Source organism: Schistocerca americana, chromosome 1 (assembly GCF_021461395.2).
Source record: "Schistocerca americana isolate TAMUIC-IGC-003095 chromosome 1, iqSchAmer2.1, whole genome shotgun sequence".
NCBI lineage: Eukaryota > Metazoa > Arthropoda > Insecta > Orthoptera > Acrididae > Schistocerca > Schistocerca americana.
Genome location: NC_060119.1, coordinates 945,764,999 through 945,784,313, shown reverse-complemented (window position 1 = coordinate 945,784,313; position 19,315 = coordinate 945,764,999). Strand labels below are relative to the sequence as shown.

General features: G+C 39.9%; 1 non-coding gene across 1 annotated transcript; it reads right to left on the bottom strand.

Moving 5' to 3' along the window:
• Positions 1-10,531: 10,531 nt before the first annotated feature.
• Positions 10,532-10,688, bottom strand: LOC124552832. The gene has a single exon (XR_006967986.1). It is a non-coding gene; the product is annotated as a U1 spliceosomal RNA (small nuclear RNA).
• Positions 10,689-19,315: the final 8,627 nt, after the last annotated feature.

Below are 19,315 nucleotides of genomic sequence, written 5' to 3'. Positions count from 1 at the left end.
CTCGTAACATAGAACGGGGGAATATCGAGAGATCCGAACCCGTGTCGACGAGGTACCTCACGCCTGCCCCCCGTTCCACAACAAACAGACACTTTGATATCACACTGCAGCCGGGTGCGCCTAGGTCCGGTCACAGCTGGCTTTTGGGTGTGAGCAAGGAGCGCGGCACCTGGTTGCTTCGTTGCCAAAGCGGGCGTGCTACCAGCAGTAGCCGCTTTGTGCGTGGTCTGACGTCTGCAGGGTACTGTTGGAGTGGCTGTTGCTGCGTTGCCGGCTGCGCAAGCCACGCCGCCTGTCGCCCGGTCTGCTGCCGCTGCGGTGCGTGCTGTCCTCTTGCTGCGAGCGCTCCAACCGGTCGACTTGCATGGAGAGAGCTGCCACCTGTGCGGTCAAGTTTTGCACTAGCTGGTGCAGGTCGGCATCCGATGCGGGTGCGGGAGGCGTGTGCCGCCACGGAGGTGGGGGGACAGAGTCGTAAGCTGCCGCAGCCACGGTGCTAGGCACCGTTGTCAGCGCGTCGTGCACCCTGTCGGCCAAGTTAGCGACGGCGTCCAGCTGCATCTCCGTTTGTGCGGCTATCACTGCCTGCACCTGAGCTGGGAGGCTGTGCACCCAGATAGTGTGTAACAGCGAATCTGGCATCATATCGGACTGCGCAAGGCTCCGCAAGTGGCGCAGGAACTGCGAGGGCCTTCGATTGCCGCATTCCTCTTGCCGCAGTAGTTGGTGCACTCGTTCCTCGGACGACGAAATACGCCGGATCAGCTCTTCCTTTAGCCGTTTGTAGCTTGACTGCGTCGGTGGGGCGGTGATTATATCCCGCACTTGGGCCGCATAGTTCTGGTCCAGCTGGCTCACTACGTGCCCAAATTTCGCCAGGTCGCAGGTCATGTAGTTGCTCATAAATACCGCCTCAACTTGGCTGAACCACATTAGCAGGTCACGTGGCCAAAAGGGAGGCAGCCTGATCAATGCCCGTCCAGCGCTTGTCGGCGTTCCGGCAGTCGTAGGAGGCGTCGGTGTGGCGGGGATTTGCGCGCCGACATTGTCCTGAGCTGTCTGTGGCTGTGCGGCATCCGCGCGTGTAGTCCATGCTTGTAGCTCACTCTCTAGCCTCGTGTTGCATGTGAGCAGTTCTTCGATGGTCTTTTGCAACTCCTCTAATGTCGCCATCTTAGTTCACAGTCGAATCATCGTGCAAGAGGAAAGTACACAGTCAAAATAACACGACAAGGGAAACACACGAGAAAAGAATAACACTAAGCAGTCCGCGATCAAAACACACGCGCACAAAAACAATACAAAAAAAAAGTTACTTAAAAACAATACTACGGAGCACTGGTCGGCGCGGGCGTATGAGCACTGTTCGGCGCGGGCGTATACGCGCAAGTCTACTCGCGGTTCCACGTCTCTCGTTCCGACGAACGTTCGTCACCACGTCTTTTTTTTTTTTTTTTTTTTTTAGCCTCAGATCACGTCGGGGTCACCAGTGAAGCGGGAACGTGTTGTGTCTCCGCTTACAGTCACTCACGTGCAGTGAACCGGCTTTATCGCGGCGCCCACGCCTTATGCTCAAGGGAGAGGCTTGGTGGCAAAAAATGACTAGAGCAGTTTCGGGACAGGACACATTTATTCTTCCTACCGTTACAATAAATGACAAACAACATTCGTCGCTAATGTCCGTCCATACAGGTGCGTTGCACTGGTGGCATGGCTCGATCACCAATCCCGGAGAGTGTACACTCCAGTGATGAGCCCTGGTGCGACCTCATGGACCGAGCGAGACAAAAGGCCGCGTCACTCAATGTTCTGCTCCTGGCGCGACCGGAGGCGCCGTAACGTCCGCGAAGGAGCGAAAGTCACTTTAACAGTACGGTGCACACTGCGGAACGGCGACTGCGTTTACGACCGCGCGTACGCATTTACGGCGGAGTTACGTTAACTCGACGCACGTGGTCCGCGGCTGGAGAACTGAGAGACGTGTGTCGCGTCGCGTCGACTAGCTCACACTGTCCACCTGTTTTTTGTCCCCGTGCGGTCCGGTGTGGCACGCACCGTTGCCGAAATTCGGCGTAACGGTACAGCTGCCCCTACTTGTGTCAGCAGTGCCGTAGTTCAGCCCTTCATGCGTTGAACGGTGCTGCCGACACAACCTGATGTTTTGTGAACTATTGTGTCATACCTTTAAGTTCTTGTGGTATTTGTTGCATGAATTGTGTCAAATTGTGTGTCTGATTAGCATTTACATTGTTTTTATGAATTTGTTGAACTCATGATCTCATGCACAAGTAATCAAACAAATTTTTGCTGTCGTATGGTTCAGTTCCACTATTTGAAAAAATGTTTCCTGGTGAGAACTGAGAAACTGTCTCATGGAGCATCATAAAAGTGACATCATGATTAGTTATATTACCAATGTCATCATTTATTGATAGTGGGATTCCAACCTCATTGTTTAGGTTGCCATTGGCCAGTTCACAAGTTGGCACATTACCTGCAGCTGTTGCCAGGCTCAGATTTCTGGCATCTTGGCATATTGCATTTTGTAATGAGTTTTCAACAATGGCTATTTCCTTTCAACCCATTGTAACTAGCTTTTATCAGAATTACGAATAAAATTTTTCGAAAATAAAATTTTGTCTGTATTGCTACCTTTTCAATGAAAGTGCACTTAGCTGCATATTTGCTAAGGAATCTGATTATTATCTGACACAGTCTTATAGAATTTGAGAGATGTATCTTGCACTTTAATGATGACTTTGTACAAATTTTGGTCTTGCTGTAGAAATGCGCTTACCACAAATGATATTAATTGAAAGGAAAAGAGATTATCTACTGACAGAGACACAGCACCAAGTGCAGCCATATAAGCATACAGTGTTGCTGCTTCCTACCTTTACCACTGAAATTAGCATTCCCGGCTCATCTCGTTTGTGGTCAGAATTTAATTTTAATTTGCTCCTTCAATGGTTTTATGATTCCCATTCTCGTGGACATGTAGCAGATACAATGAAAGTTTCATTAGTTCCTTGTAACAATAATGTGAATCATTTAACTCAAAAATTTTTATCTCACTAATTGAAAGATTTGTTCATATTTTGCTCGGTGCCGTCCTTTAAACGGTCGTCATTGAATAGGTGTGTGGAAATGGAAATGGATGAATAATTGCTTGAATAATTGAAAAATTGATTGGAAAGAATAGTTGTAAAAATTTTGAAGGTAATTTATGAATCTGTGCACAATCTTTGGTGAACTTTAATTGATACCAATAGCAACAAACCTTTAATAGCATTACATTGAAGGTCAATAAACATAATTTGCACGCTGTACGGCTGCTACCAGTAGTCTTCAGTATCAAATCATAACCACAACCACTGAAACTGTCAATCTTCACATTAATTCCATTGTGTTTATCCTTGATTGTGACAATGTTGATTCAGGAATGCTCCTCCAGATACCATGTAAATTATTCTTGTCTGCACCAAACTTCTTCATGCAGGATCTTGGCAGTGAGTGAAATGATGAACAGATGGAATTTGAACCCTTAACCATGTGAATAAACATTCCTTTTCTAATTACTCTTTGTCATGTTTCCAATGAAGACTTAAAATACACATTTTTAACCATGCTGGTATGATGGATTCAAGCATATGTCCGTACGCTACCACTCCCTAAACAAAAGAATGAAGATACAAGAATGAACAAATTGAAGAGTGATTTCTTACTTTGTTTCATACAAATATTTAATGGTGTATCAAAACACTATTCTTGCCACAAAACAGCTCATTAATTTACCTTTTTGGTATCTATAACTCAATTAGTTTACATATTTCCTATATATGAAAAAGAAATGGAAGAAATGGTTCAAATGGCTCTGAGCACTATGGGACTTAAGTTCTGAGGTCATCAGTCCCCTAGAACTTAGAACTACTTAAATCGCACACATCCATGCCCGAGGCAGGGTTCGAACCTGCAACCGCAGTGGTTGCGCGGTTCCAGACTGTAGTGCCTAGAATCGCTCGGCCACCCTGGCCGGCAATGGAAGAAAAAATAATATGATTCAACATAAGGTGTATGACCTGCAAGATCAGTTGATCTGAATCCATGTGACTTTTGGCTCTGGGGGTATCTAACAGAATGCATTTACCTAGGAAATGTTTGGTCTCTACCTGATCTGAAGGCCAGTAAACATGAACACATTGCTGAGATACAAACAGAATTGTTGCGAGCAACTGTCGATCACATTGTTTTAAAGATGCAGCATCTTGTTAACTTTTCCAGTGCTCATACTGAACAAAATGTGTAAGCAGCACTTAATAATGAAATTAACATTATGTCTTTACCACTTATTTGACGTTTCTGTCCACATCTAATTCCTAATTTGTTACAGATGGAAACATTTCTTCATTGTCTTTCTTGCATTCATTGTGGCAGTTTTGCACCTTGTGGCCAAAATTGGAACTAAGTTTCTTTCCAGCATAAACTGATTCTGTATTAAGGCATTAGAACATCCATCATGTTCCAGTAACAACAGCCCACACTGGACCTCTATGAGTAGCTGCACTTTAATTTTAACCACCCAGTATTTGTGAGCTCTATGTTTATTTCATTTCCTTAGCTATATTTTTGTAGCTTAACCATGACTTTCAGAATGAAATTATCACTCTGCAGTGGAGTGCGTATTGCTAGGTACTTTCATAATCATGACATATCACCATATTCTCATGAGAATTTTTTACTCAGAAAATGGGCTTATTTACACACACATGAAAAAAAGTTTTGCATCAACCTGGTTCCCAGAGCTCATGAAGATAGTCATTGGCCATGGATACTGTATCACAGATACAGTACCTTTGGCTGTTCAGAGATGTCACTAAATCCACCCAAAGATGTAAACAACCTTGCATGAGCAGCACCTATTAGACGGAGGGGGTCCTACAGCAATCAGTTCCAGTCATTCCACCAGGAAGGAGGTACGCGACTCATGTTGGTTGTAGATCAGCCATACCTAGATATTCAATGCCATGGTTCGATCATGTCTGCATTGTTACTTTGTGCTAGGAAGGGCTCTCAACAAGGGCAGTGTCCTGGCATCTCGGAGTGAACCAAAGCGTTGCTGTTCAGACATGGAGGAGGTACAGAGGGACAGGAGCTGTTGATGACATGCCTTGCTTGGGCTGCCCAAGGACTACTACTGCGGTGGATGATCGCTACCTATGAGTTATGGCTCAGAGGAACCCTGACAGCAACCCCACCATGTTGAATATCACTTTTTGTGCAGCCTCAGGATGCTGTTTTATACCTCAAATTGTGCACAGTAGGCTGCATGATGTGCAACTTCACTCCCAACATCCATGGCAATGTCCATCTTTGCAACCATGGCACCATGCAGCGCAGTACAGATGGGCCCAACAACACGCCTAATGGACCGTTCAGGACTGGCATCACATTCTCTTCACTGATGAGTGTCTCATATACCTTCAACAAGGCTACATCAGAAACATGTTTGGAGGCAACTTAGTCAGGCTGAACACCTTATACACACAGTCCAGCGAGAGCAGGATTGGCATCGCATTCTCTTCACTGATGAGTGTCTCATATACCTTAACAAAGCTACATCGGAAACATGTTTGGAGGCAACCCAGTCAGGTTGAACACCTTATACACACAGTCCATTGAGTGCAGGTAGGTGGAGGTTCCCTCAAGTTTTGGGGTGGCATTGTGTGGGGCCGATGCTGCTGGTGGTCATGGAAGGTGCTGTAACAGCTGTATAATACATGAGTGCCATCCCCAACCGATAGTGCAATCATATCGGAAGCATATTGGCGAGGCATTCGTCTTCATGGAAGACAATTTGTGCCCCAATTATGCACACTTTGTGAATGACTTCCTTCAGGATAACAACGTCTCTCAACTAGAGTGCCCAGCATGTAATCCAGACATGAACCCTATCAAACATGTGTGGGATTGATTGAAAAGGGCTGTTTGTGGATGACATGACCCACCAACCACTCTGAGGGATCTATGCCAAATTGCCATTGATGAGTGGGACAATCTGGACCAACAGTGCCTTGATGAACTTATGGAGAGTATACCATGATGAAAACGGACATGCATCAATGCAGGAGGACATGCTACTGGTATTAGAGGTACTGGTGAGTGCAGCAATCTGGACCACCACGTCTGAAGGTCTCATTGTATGCTGATACAACATGCAATGTGTAGTTTTCATGAGCAACAAAAAGGGCGAAATGATGTTTATGTTGATCTCTGTTCCAATTTCCTGTACAGGTTCCAGAATTCTCAGAACCGAGGTGATGCAAAACTTTTTTTTAATGTGTGTATGAATATCAGCACAGGTTTTTTACAGAGCTACTGACCTACAACATTACTGCTTTAAAAAGACAGGTCACATTAAATTCACCTTCAAGGTGCGCACAATTCTTTTGTAAATATGTGCATGATGAGCACAAGGTCCGATGCTATTGCAGCCACTACTTCCTTTCTTGTTGCAGTCTCTCATCTCAAATATTCTTCCTTCTCTTACTTAGTTTCTCATGATGGGAATCTTTGATGATGGCCTGGCTATTACCTGAGTTTCGCTATCCTTTCTCAGTGTATTCAGTTATTCACTTTACATCACCTTGTGGCTGAAGCAATTTTTGGCCCTTTTCTGGGTTTGACTTTCATTCTCAACATATTTTTTGTAGTGTGGACCAATGGAGGAAAATGTCTTAAATAACATTTCTGCATTCACTGTTCTACATTATCTATGCATAATTCCTGCACAGGCTCTTGTGTATACTTAAAAGCCAAGCAGGAGCCAACACTGCTTTTGCCTGAACTGCCAACTCCCCAACTAAGGAGTAGGAGTGTACAGAATGGTCCCATGGATGATTTAACAAATGACTGCCACCCATGAGATGTTTTTGATGCTTATGCCTTGGTCTTAAGACGCCCTGCTCCAGGCAGATTCTAAGTTTGAAAACTGTGGATGAACACCCCATGAAGGTAGTCCTTGTGAACAGTCATCTTTTTGTGTGTCAACTGCATAAAACACCATCCACCTGGTTCACTGGCTTTCAGGCTTTAAGAAAAAAATACAAGAATATAAGTTTATTGTCTGCTTATCAAATACCAAGACATGAAAATGTATGACCACCCATATCTTGTTGACATGATGACCAATTATGCGAAAGTTGCATTGTCACACTCCTCCACCCCCACCTCAGTTTTTTTTCCCAAAACAGACCTCCCCCACCCCCTCCCCTCTTACAATTCCTGGAGCACCATCTTCAGGAACCACTTCCCATATATGGCTAGAGAAGAAATTTCCTCCTCGTACATCTTCCACTGACAAGACTTCCTCTCAGGATCCCTCTTCCCAGCAACCTGCAGACAATGACTAAAGGACCTGCAGCCTATGGGTCCTAGGGCTGCCTGCTTTTTCATCACCCCTCACTCACCATGGATAGCACCTTGTGAGGGTATCAGACATCAAAGGCTGTGAAGGAGAAGAAAAAGATGAAGAATTGGACAAGGCTACTCCAGTGAAGCTGCACATGCCAGAAAGAGGTGCTAGAAAGAACAGTAGCATTTACACATACAATGCCAACCAGGGAGTGGTTACTGGAGGAGGATGGATAGATAAGGATGACAAAATGAAATTGATGGTTGGTGACAAAATACTTGAAGTGGGCATAAGTATTCATCTTGATTCAGGAAGTGACATATCAATAATATTCCAAGAGTTGATGAAGATAATTTGATATAATCATGTGTGTCCGATACCCCCAGTGACAGATGTGTATAATGTGGGTGTAACAGGAACTAAGGGAAAAGTAATAAAAGAAAAGATTAAATTACATATTGCAATGATTAATTATACATTTCATTGGACCTGCTTAATAGTACCAATAGATATATCATTTGGGTTGGATTCGCTGCTGCCCTATAAGACTTCTTCAGAGTTTGATAAGAATACAGTTAGACAGACACACAAAGGCATCATTTATATATTTCTGTTTAGTAAAACCTCAGAGACATTTAAACTCAATTTCCTGGGTAAATATACTTGGGTAATTGCTTTGTTGTTGCTGTTGTTGTGGTCTTCAGTCCAGAGACTGGTTTGATGCAGCTCTCCACGCCACTCTATCCTGTGCAAGCTTCTTCATCTCCCAGCACCTACTGTAACCTACATCCTTCTGAATATGCTTAGTGTATTCATCTCCTGGTCTCCTCTACAACTTTTACTCTCCATGCTGCCCTCCAATGCTAAATTGGTGATCTCTTGATGCCTCAGAATATGTACTACCAACCGATCCCTTCTTCTAGTCAAGTTGTGCCAGAAATTTCTCTTCTCCCCAATTTTATTCAATACCTCCACATTAATTATGTTATCTACCCATCTAATCTTCATCATTCTTGTGTAGCACCACATTTTGAAAGCTTCTACTTTCTTCTTGTTCAAACTTTTTTATCGCCCATGTTTCACTTCCATACATGTCTACACTCCATACAAATACAGTATGTACAGAAACGCCTTCCTGACACTCGAATCTATAACAAATTTCTCTTCTACAGAAACACCTTCCTTACCATAGCCAGTCTACATTTTATATCCTCTATACTTTGACCATCATCAATTATTTTGCTCCCCAAATAGCAAAACTCATGTACTACTTTAAGTGACTCATTTCCTAAACTAATTCTCTCAGCATCACCTGATTTAATTAGACAACATTCCATTATTCTTGTTTTGCTTTTGTTGATGTTAATCTTATATCTTCATTTCAAGACACTGTCCATTACATTCAACTGCTCTTCCAGGTCCTTTGCTGTCTCTGATAGAATTACAATGTCATCATTGAACCTTAAAGTTTTTCTTTCTTCTCCATGGATTTTAATTCATTTTCTTTTGTTTCCTTTACTGCTTGCTCAATATACAGATTGAATAACACCGGGGATAGGCTACAACACTGTCTCACTCACTTCTCAACCATTACTTCCCTTTCATGCCCTTCGACTAAAACTGCCATCAGATTTCTGTACGAACTGTAAATAGCCTTTTCCTCCCTGTATTTTACCCCTGCCACCTTAAGATTTTGAAAGAGAGTATCCCAGTCAACATTTTCAAAAGCTTTCTCCAAGTCTACAAATGCTAGAAACATAGGTTTGCCTTTCCTTAATCTGTCTTCTAAGATAAGTCATAGGGTCAGTATTGCCTCACGTGTTCCAATATTTCTATGGAATCCAAACTGGTCGGCTCCTACAAGTTTTTCCATTCGTCTGTAAAGAATTCACATTAGTATTTTGCAGCTGTGACTTATTAAACTGACAGTTCAGTGCTGCTTTCTTTTGGATTGGAATTATTATATTCTTCTTGAAGTCTGAGGATATTTCATCTGTCTCATACATCTTGCTCACCAAATGGTAGAGTTTTGTTATGGCTGGCTCTCCCAAGTCTATCAGTAGTTCTAATGGAATGTTGTCTACTCCTGGGGCCTTGTTTCAACTTAGGTTTTTCAGTGCTCTGTCAAACTCTTCACGCAATATCATATCTCCCATTTCATCTTCATCTACATCCTCTTCCATCTCCATAATATTGTCCTCAAGTACATCACCCTTTTATAGGCTCTCTATGTACTCCTTCCACCTTTCTGCCTTCCCGACTTTCCTTAGTATCCATCTGAGCTCTTGATATTCACACAAGTGGTTCTCTTTTCTTCAAAGGTCTATTTAAGTTTCCTGCAGGAAGTATCTATCTTACCTCTAGTGAGATATGCCGCTAAATCCTTACATTTGTCCTCTAGCCATCCCTGCTTAGCCATTTTGCACTTTCTGGCTATCTCATTTTTGAGACATTTGTATTCCTTTTTGCCTGCTTCATTTACTGCATTTTTATATTTTCTCCTTTCATCAAATTAGATTAGATTACATTAGTTTTTTGTTCCATAGATCCGTGCTGAGTAGCTCCTCATTGATGTGGAACATGTCAATTTTTTTTTTGAGCTGAAATAAGAATACCAATAGTATGAATATATACAATACATATACAATGGAGTAGAAGGAGTTGGCCACTAGTAAGTCTTTCAAGCTCCTTTTAAACTGATCTTTATTTGTAACTAAATTTTTTATGTTTGCTGGCAAATTATTGAAGATGATTGTTCCTGAGTAATGGGCCTTTTCGAACTAAAGTAAGTGCTTTTAAGTCCTTGTGCAAATCATTTTTGTTCCTGGTATTGTATGTATGAACTAAGCTGTTTGTTGGAAAAAGAGATATATTATTTAGGGCAAATTTCATTAAGGATTAAATATACTGAGAGGCATTAGTTAGTATACCCAGTTATCGAACAGACAGTGTGCTCTGGGTCTGGGTTTGACGCCAGGTCGACGCAGACATGTGGTACGCACCTAGCGCGAGTGCTGCTGCGTTTGGCAGTCCCTTGCGGAACACATTGCTGGCCGAGTGCTCAGACGCACTAGTTACCGACTGCTATCTCAGAATACTGTGTTTGCAATTGAAATAGACACCGGGACAGCGCGAACGCAAGTCCCGACTACCAAAAATTATGCGCCCGAGTTACATTTGGAATAATCGCGGGGGACAGCTCGACCGAAGTGCAGTAGAAGAGCCTCACCCCGGAGGAACCGCCTTCATGATCACGGTATCCCCTACGCATTTGCATTGTATTAAAACAAGCGTTCAGTGCATAGTGCTGTGGAATGTGGAAAAAACAGTAAATTGGCGTTCATAAGAAGAAGAACAACACCAAAAATGCAACAGGAGCGTAATATGTAAGAAATTGTCCACGCAACCTGCCACTGATGACGCCTTGCAGAAACTAAAGGTGAAACGCGTATGGCACTAAAATTGTGTTTTATTCAGTTGCTGTCAGATGGTCCATAAGTAAAAATTATCAATATACCGTAAAAGAATACCCAGTTCTTTGAAGAGGTTTGTACAGGACGTCCGTGAATTTACTCCACAAATAATCTGTATTACATGCTTTTGGACTCTGAAAACTTTTGTTTGATTTGAAGAGTTATCCCAAAATATTATACCATATGACATTATGGAATGAAAGTAGGCAAAGTATGCAAGCTTTTTCATTTTTATGTCATCTATGTCTGCTAACACTCGAAATGCAAATACAGATTAGGCATTTCTGCAGTTCTGTAGTGTGCTTCTCCCAACTGAATTTATCATCAAGTTGTAATACCAGGAATTTAAGACAGTCAACCTCTTCTATCTGCTCTTCTTCATAATTGATGCATATGCTGGGTGGAAACCTCTTACAGGTTCTGAATTGCACATAGTGAGTCTTTTCGAATTTAATGTTAGTGAGTTGGATTTAAACCATTTACTAATATCCATGAAAATATCATTAGCAGAGCTTTCTAGAACTACACTCAACATTCTATTTATTGCAATAATTGTGTCATCTGCAAACAAAACGAACTCTGGTTCTGGCAGTGTAACTGATGAGAGATCATTAATGTATACAAGAAAAAGCAATGGCCCTTAGATGGATCCTTGTTGGACACCACATGTAATTTCTTCTCATTCTGATGACGACTGATGACTTAATTCACTAGTCCCTTGCACTGACACTCTTTGTTTCCTGTTAGTGTGTATGAGTTGAACCATTTTGCAACACTGCCTGTGACACCATAGAATTCTAATTTATTTAAAAGGATGTTGTGATTCTCACAATCAAACGCCTTTGACAAATCACAGAAAATACCTGTTGCTTGTAATTTGTTATTTAACGAATTAAGTACATTTTCACTGTAGGTGTAAATAGCCTTCTCGATATCAGAAATCTTCAGAAATCCTAACTGTGTGCTTCATAATATGTTATTTGTGGTCAGATGGTTGAGAAGCTGCCTGTACATTACTTTTTCTAAAATTTCTGAGAATCCTGGCAAAAGTGAAATCGGTCTGTAGTTTGATGGCATCTCTTCATCCCCTTCCTTGAATAGAGTTTTAACATTTGCATATTTTAGCCAGTCAGGAAATGTTGCAGTTATAATTGACTGGTTACACAAGTAACTTAGAATTGTACTAAACTCACAAGAACATGCCTCAATTAACTTTGTTGATATTTCATCATAACCACTAGAATGCTTTGTTTTTAAAGATTTTATTATGGAAATTATTTCTTTTGGTGAAGTGAGTGACATATTCATGTACCGGAAGCTATTTGTAAAGGCTAGTTTCAGATATTCAAGGGCATTATTTAGTGATCCTGACAACCCCATTCTATCAGTAATGGATATAAAGTACTTGTTAAATAGATTTGCCACACTATGCCCATCGGTTACTAATGTGTCATCTACCCTTAATGCTATCTCTTCTGTTACCCAAGGATTTCTCTTAGCCCTTGTCTTTATACTTACTTGATCCTCTGCTGCCTTCACTATTTCATCCCTAAAAGCTACCCATTCTTCTTCTGTATTTCTTTCCCCCATTCCTGTCAATCGTTCCCTGATACTCTCCCTGAAACTCTCTACAGCCTCAGGTTCTTTCAGCTTATCCAGATCCCATCTCCTTAAATTCCTACTTTTTTGCAGTTTCTTCAGTTTTAATCTACAGTTCATAACCAAAAAATTGTGGTCAGAGTCCATATCTGCCCCCGGATATGTCTTACAATTTAAAACCTGATTCCTAAATCTCTGTCTTACCATTATATAATCTATCTGAAAACTTCCAGTATCTCCAGTCCTCTTCCATGTATACAGCCCTCTTTCATGATTCTTGAACCAAGTGTTAGCTATGATTAAGTTATGCTCTGTGCAAAATTCTACCAGGCGGCTTCCTCTTTCGTTTCTTACCCCCATTCCATATTCACCTACTACATTTCCTTCTCTTTCTTTTCCTATTATTGAATTCCAGTCACCCACAACTATTAAATTTTCGTCTCCCTTCACTGTCTGAATAATTTCTTTTATCTCATCATACATTTAATCAATCTCTTTGTCATACATGGAGCCAGTTGGCATATAAACTTGTACTACTTCTATCTGTAGGCAGTGAACTCTGTTGCCATTTCAGGTTAGTTTCATGCCTAAGCTAACAGTAAAAAACTGCTCGTCTTGATGATAATACATCATTGCAGCGGACGTCTACTCCGCCCCCTAGGATTAGAACACAATCATTTTTCTTCATCTTGATACTCAGATTTTCGCAGTTATTGACGATCTCTTTCAGTGGAGCATCAGGTTTTATTACGCTAGTAGCACTGCATCCTGAGTTATGTAGGGTTTCTGCCAGTCTTTTTCCAAGACTGTCCGCAAGTATATATACAGTAAAAGCATTATTTGTTGTGTTCAAGTCTTCTGAAGTTTTGCAGTCTATTATACGATCTTCTTTCTTTTCACAGTCTCTGTGTCTTATATTATTAACAGATTTTAACGTTTTGAGCCCGTTATGGGCTGCGTTGTTAAGTTTTCGCTCGAGGTTTTTGTTAATAGTTGCTTGTATGTTAGGTGTAACGAACTTTTCGGAGGCTTGTTTACTTTCAGTTCTCATGACACTTACTCCTTCCACTCTCTCGCCACAAGATTTTATTTCATCACGTATTTCCAGAGCATTGTATCTATTTTGTACAGCGATCTTTTAGTTGCTTTTAGTTCGTATTTTTTAAAATTTACACTCATTTTAGGAAGAATAGATGTGCTGTAGATTTCTGAGTTTGTGTTAAGTGGTGATACTCCATTCAATTCACATAGCTTTGCTTTTAGGACTTTTATTGTTTTTTTTAACACTTCGCAATTCATACAACACACTTTGTAACACATTAATTTCACGTCCGGTAGCGTAAGCGACTAACATAGCGTTAAATCCGTTACAACTTCCCTGATCACATTCACATGAAAACACAGTTTTTGCATTAATGTATCTCGCCCATGCAGAATGTATCCGTAATTGTGATTCTAAGCAAAGTCTGAAACCATTTAGCACATTTGAAATACAGATTACACAAATGATTACTTTAGAATTATTGTTTTCTTGAGAGAAACTATCACACACTGCTGTTACTGATGCCATCTTGGCAGTCAGATGCAATATCGCTGTTAGCTTTAGAGATGAACACCCTGACAAGAACAAAAGGACCTAGTGTTGTTTTTAAAATCTATTAGCTGCCCAGATAATGAAATAAGATGCTTATCGAGGAATATTAAGGAATTTATTTATTTATTTATTTATTTATTTGATTAGCCATCCGTAGACATTTTGCAATGTATGGATGTTGTCAGTTTGGATACAGTGATTTTTGCAGATACATTGACACTTTTATATGCATTTACAGAGTATACAAATACAATGACATTTATCACTTAAATTACATTCAAACAATTAAATATTCACTTATTGTTTAGAAACAGTGTTCCTGAAAATATAGTTTAAGGGTTTTCTGTAACAGTACATGTTGTTAATTTCTTTGATGTCCTGTGCAGCTTGTTATACATTTACAGAATATACAATACAATGTCATTATGTCACTTAAATTACATTCAAACATTTAAATATTCACTTACTGTGTAAAAACAGTGTTCCTGAAAATACAGTTTAAGAGTTTTTCTGAAACAGTACATGCTGTTAATTTCTTTGATTTCCTGTGGCAGCTTGTTATACAATTTTACACCCTGATACAAGAAACTTTTTTGGGTCTTATGCTTGTTTCTCCTATCTAGATGAAGGCAGTGGCTTGTTCTTGTGCTATAGCTGTGTAAAATGCTGTTTGTACTATAATTCACTATATTTTTCTTTATATATACTGTAGTGTGGAACATAAATAAACAGGGAACAGTTAGAATACCAAGTATTTTGAATAGTTCTCTGCAGTGAGCCCACTTACTGCTTTTAGTTATAATTCTCACTGCTCTCTTCTGCACTTTAAAAACTGTTTGTAAGTTGAGTACATTATTTCCCCAGAAAATTATCCCATAGCTTATGACTGAATGTACATAGCTAAAATATACAGTTCTTAGACATTCATCACTGCATACTGAGGAGAGAACTCTAAGTGCGTAACACGTTGTAACATGTTCACTCCACCTAAGCTGGCTGTCAATATGCAACCCTAGGAATTTTGTGGTGGGCACTTCGTCTACAGAGGTGTTATGTAGCTTTAACTTTAGGGGACTGTTTTTCTGTTTATTCTAAAGCGTATGCTATTTGTTTTCTTAATATTTAAGGTCACTTTATTCTCTGTAGACCATTTGTAGACATCTTTCAGTGATTCATTACAATTTTCCAACATTTGTGCTGATGTCTCACTGGTGATTATAATATTGCTGTCATCGGCAAACAATATCTTCTCTCCATGTCGGATATATTGTGGAAAGTCATTTATATAAATCAAGAACAACACCGGACCCAGCACACTTCCCTGAGGGACCCCAATATTAATATGCTGTGGATCTGACAGGTGTTTTTCTATGAACTTTGATCTACTGGAGACATGCGAGATCTCTACCCACTGTACTCTATTTTTAAGGTATGAATGGAACCATTTGTTGATTACCCCTCTTACTCCTAGTGCTTCTAACTTAAGTAATAGATTCTGGTGTTCAACTGTATCAAAGGCCTTTGACAGGTCAAGGAATATGCCAGATACATAGTTGCCTTCATCCAGTGCTTCTAGAACCACTTTAGTGAAATGTGCTATTGCCATTTCTGTATCTCTGCCTGGTCTGAAACCAAATTGGTCATTTGAAAGAAGGTTGTATTTGTTTAGATAGCTCATAAGTCTGTTCTTCATTATGGACTCTATTATTTTGGAAAATGATGACAGTAGGGCAATTGGCCTGTAGTTCTCAATGTTTTCTACATCATCTTTTTTGTGTAGAGGTAAAATTTTTGCATGTTTCAGATAATCAGGGAAACAACCGGCTTTGAAAGATTCATTTATGATATTGGTTAGGGGGGCTTTGATACTATTTATGCATTTTTTCAGCACAGACATTGGAATTTCATCTAAACCTGCTGAATTTTTGCTCTTTAATTTCCTTACCACATTACATACTTCTTCCTCAGTAGTGGGTAGCAGTACCATTGAATTTGATGTATATTCCCGTGTTCGTGGATTATGAGATTTTGAAAAATTTTCCTGTAACTTTGTAGCTATACTACTAAAGTAAGAATTAACAAAGTTTGCTAGTTCTTTTGGGGTACTTGTTAGGTTTTCTTTGTTCCTGATTTGGGTGTTTATTTGCCTTTGTGTTGCTGTTCCTGTCTCTTGTTTCACTATAGTCCATGTAGCTTTACTTTTATTTTTAGCTAGATTTATTAGTCTATCATTGGCCTTTTTTTTGCAACATTGAGCACCTTCCTATAGATTTTTTTGTAGTTTCTGTAGTAATGAAGAAAATCTGGATCACTGTTGTTGTTTTTTATAGAGTGTAGGTATTTAAAAGTTTGGGCAGATTATGATCTGATGAATTCTTTGGCAGGAAGTTATTGGAGTGTGAACAGTAAACACTAACAGAAGTTGAGAAAGCTTAATGTATGATATTAATGTATGATACAAAAAGAAGTCTTATTGTGGAGATTGACAGAGGATGGAAGTTATGTATTCCAGACATAGCCATGGAAACATTAGTTTGGTTTTTGCATTAAGATTATGCCCAATTTCGTATAAGGGAGTCTATTACACATTTTAAGAGATGAATAATAAATAAATAAATAAATAAATAAATAATAAAAAATAAAAAAACAAAGGAACATGTGAGTTGTGCCATAAAGTATATGATTATGACAGCCATGAAGTACATAAAATATATCCAGTAATTCCAAAAGGTTTACATGACTTAACAGCAACTGACTTACATGGATATCTGCCAAAAGGTAGAGGAGGAGTTCCTCATAGTTTAGTGTTTGTTGAATTTTGGTGAAAATATGTAAAATTATATCTGATAAAATTCGCCAACACAACTACAATAATAAACTGTTTAAGGGAAAAATGTGTGGAATAGGGAAACCACAATGACTGCTAATGGACAATGGCTCACAATTCACAAGCAACAATTTCAAGGAATTTATGGCTTGGGAAGATATCAAGCATGTGGCCATTTGCAGGCACTATTCCCAGTGTAATACTTCAGTGAGGATAATGCAAGAAATCAGTCAACTGTATCACATATATTGTTCCAAAAGGTATATCAATAAACAAGAAAATGTCACCAGTTGGAATTTTTTGTGATCTGTCAAAAGCATTTGACTATGTAGATCACAAGATTCTGCTAAGAAAGGCTGAGCATTATGGCTTAAAAGATAAAGTAGGGCAGTGACTTGAGTCATATCTAGATGACAGAAATCAGAAGGTAGTATTAAACAGTTGTGCAAAGGCACCTGCCAGCTCTGATTGGGGTACATTAAAATGTGGAGTGCCGCAGGGCTTGGTGCTTGGTCCCTTACTTTTCTTAATCTTTGTAAATGACCTCCCATGGTGTGTGACCCAAGAAGTACACTTCACCCTGTTTGCAGATGACACAACCATTGTGACTGACAAGGTACCCAACTGCAGTCTAGAGAACACTGCGACCACTATATTCCAATAAGTTCTAGATTGGTTCACTGCAAATGGTCTGTCCCTCAATGTTAATAAGACTCATTTCATTCAGTTTCAAACAGTAAACAAAAAGTTGGAAAATGTTGATATAAAATGTGGAGACAAAGAAATAGTGAAAGTTGTATCTTCCAAATTTCTGGGTTTAAATATTGATAACAAACTAAACTGGTCTGTCCACATCACCAACCTATGTAAAAGACTGAATTCAGCAGCATGTGCCATTCGCTCAATTGCATCTGTTTCTGACATGGAAACAATCAAAACTGCGTATGTTGGTTATTTCCATTCACTTATGACATATGGCATCATATTCTAGGGAAATCTACCACAAGCAAATAAAGCCTTGTGCTAGTAAACAGGACTTTCATGAGTAAACAGCAGAACAGTTAGAAGTTGAACCAGGAATGCACTTGGTGGACAAACTAACGTGTGTATAGAGCACACATTCCTGATAGTAAACTCAAAAAAAAAAAAAAAAAAAAAAAGATATGGTATGAAGAACAATAGTGTGCAAACTGTCTTTTTCTTACCATATTAGCAAGTTAAATTCATGGATTAAACTAAGCACACATACACATAGGGGTTTGAATCCAAGCAAAGATGGTTAAAGACTGTTGAAAAGTCCGCAGCTCTTGGTCTTGCAGTAGTGTTCTCGCATCCCATGCACTGGGTCCCAGGTTCGATTCCTGGAGGGGTCAGGGATTTTCTCTGCCTCGTGATGACTGGGTGTTGTGTGTCTTTCATCATTTCATCCTCATTCACTCGCAAGTCGCCATAGTGGCGTTAAAGAACTTGTGGAGCGGCAAACAAACCACCCTGCGAGGGGTCTCCCAGCTACCAATGCCATACGTTCAATTATTATTACTGTTGAAAACTTAGAGACTAGTAATCAGGGCTGCTGAGAGCCAGGACTGGGCCTGGGTCAAGATGTGTGATTAACCCCATTCCCAAAACATAGCAAACAAATTTTATTGTTATGTTAAAAAAGGGCTGACATGGTATAAACATAATGAATGGCAGTGCGCAACCAATGTGTGCCAAAAAACTCATGCGAGAAAATGATTTTTCTGGGGATCAAAACTCAGATTGTATTGATCACAGAGGTAATGGGTCAACTATTTGGACAGGCATCAGCCAATCAACCACTTCCATACATGTCAAAAGAAATGTCACACTGTAACTATCCTACAATATAGCCGTCAACCTATCATCCATTTCCGTACCTGATGAAAGAAATGTCATATTGTAGCTATCGTACAGTATGGGATTAAGATTTAAGTATTACACACTTTCTGCAGCCTAGGCAAATTGAGAAAATCAGTTGGTTCTTTTGAATTAGATGTGGTCTAGGATGGACCTTAGACAGCTTATAAAACCACAATTTGTTCATGATTGTTTCCCAAAAAATACGAAAAACCATGATTTTTGGGTATGAAATATGGAGATTGTCACTTCTATACTTTCTATTCATGGCATATCAGTGAAAATGATACCATATGGTCTTAAGATTATATTGTCAGAGAACTTTAAATTTTTTTTCAATATCATTATCCATGACCAAGGCTGGTAGGTTCATAGTTGTCATACTTATGCAAAAAAAAAAAAAAAAAAAAAAAAAAAAAAAAAAAAAAAAAAAAAAAAGTGCATATAATAGCCAGTCTGAGGTGTAAATGTTTGTGGCGACTATAAACTAAGCCACATGAAATATCTTTGCTTTGGCAAGCTCTTTGCGCCTG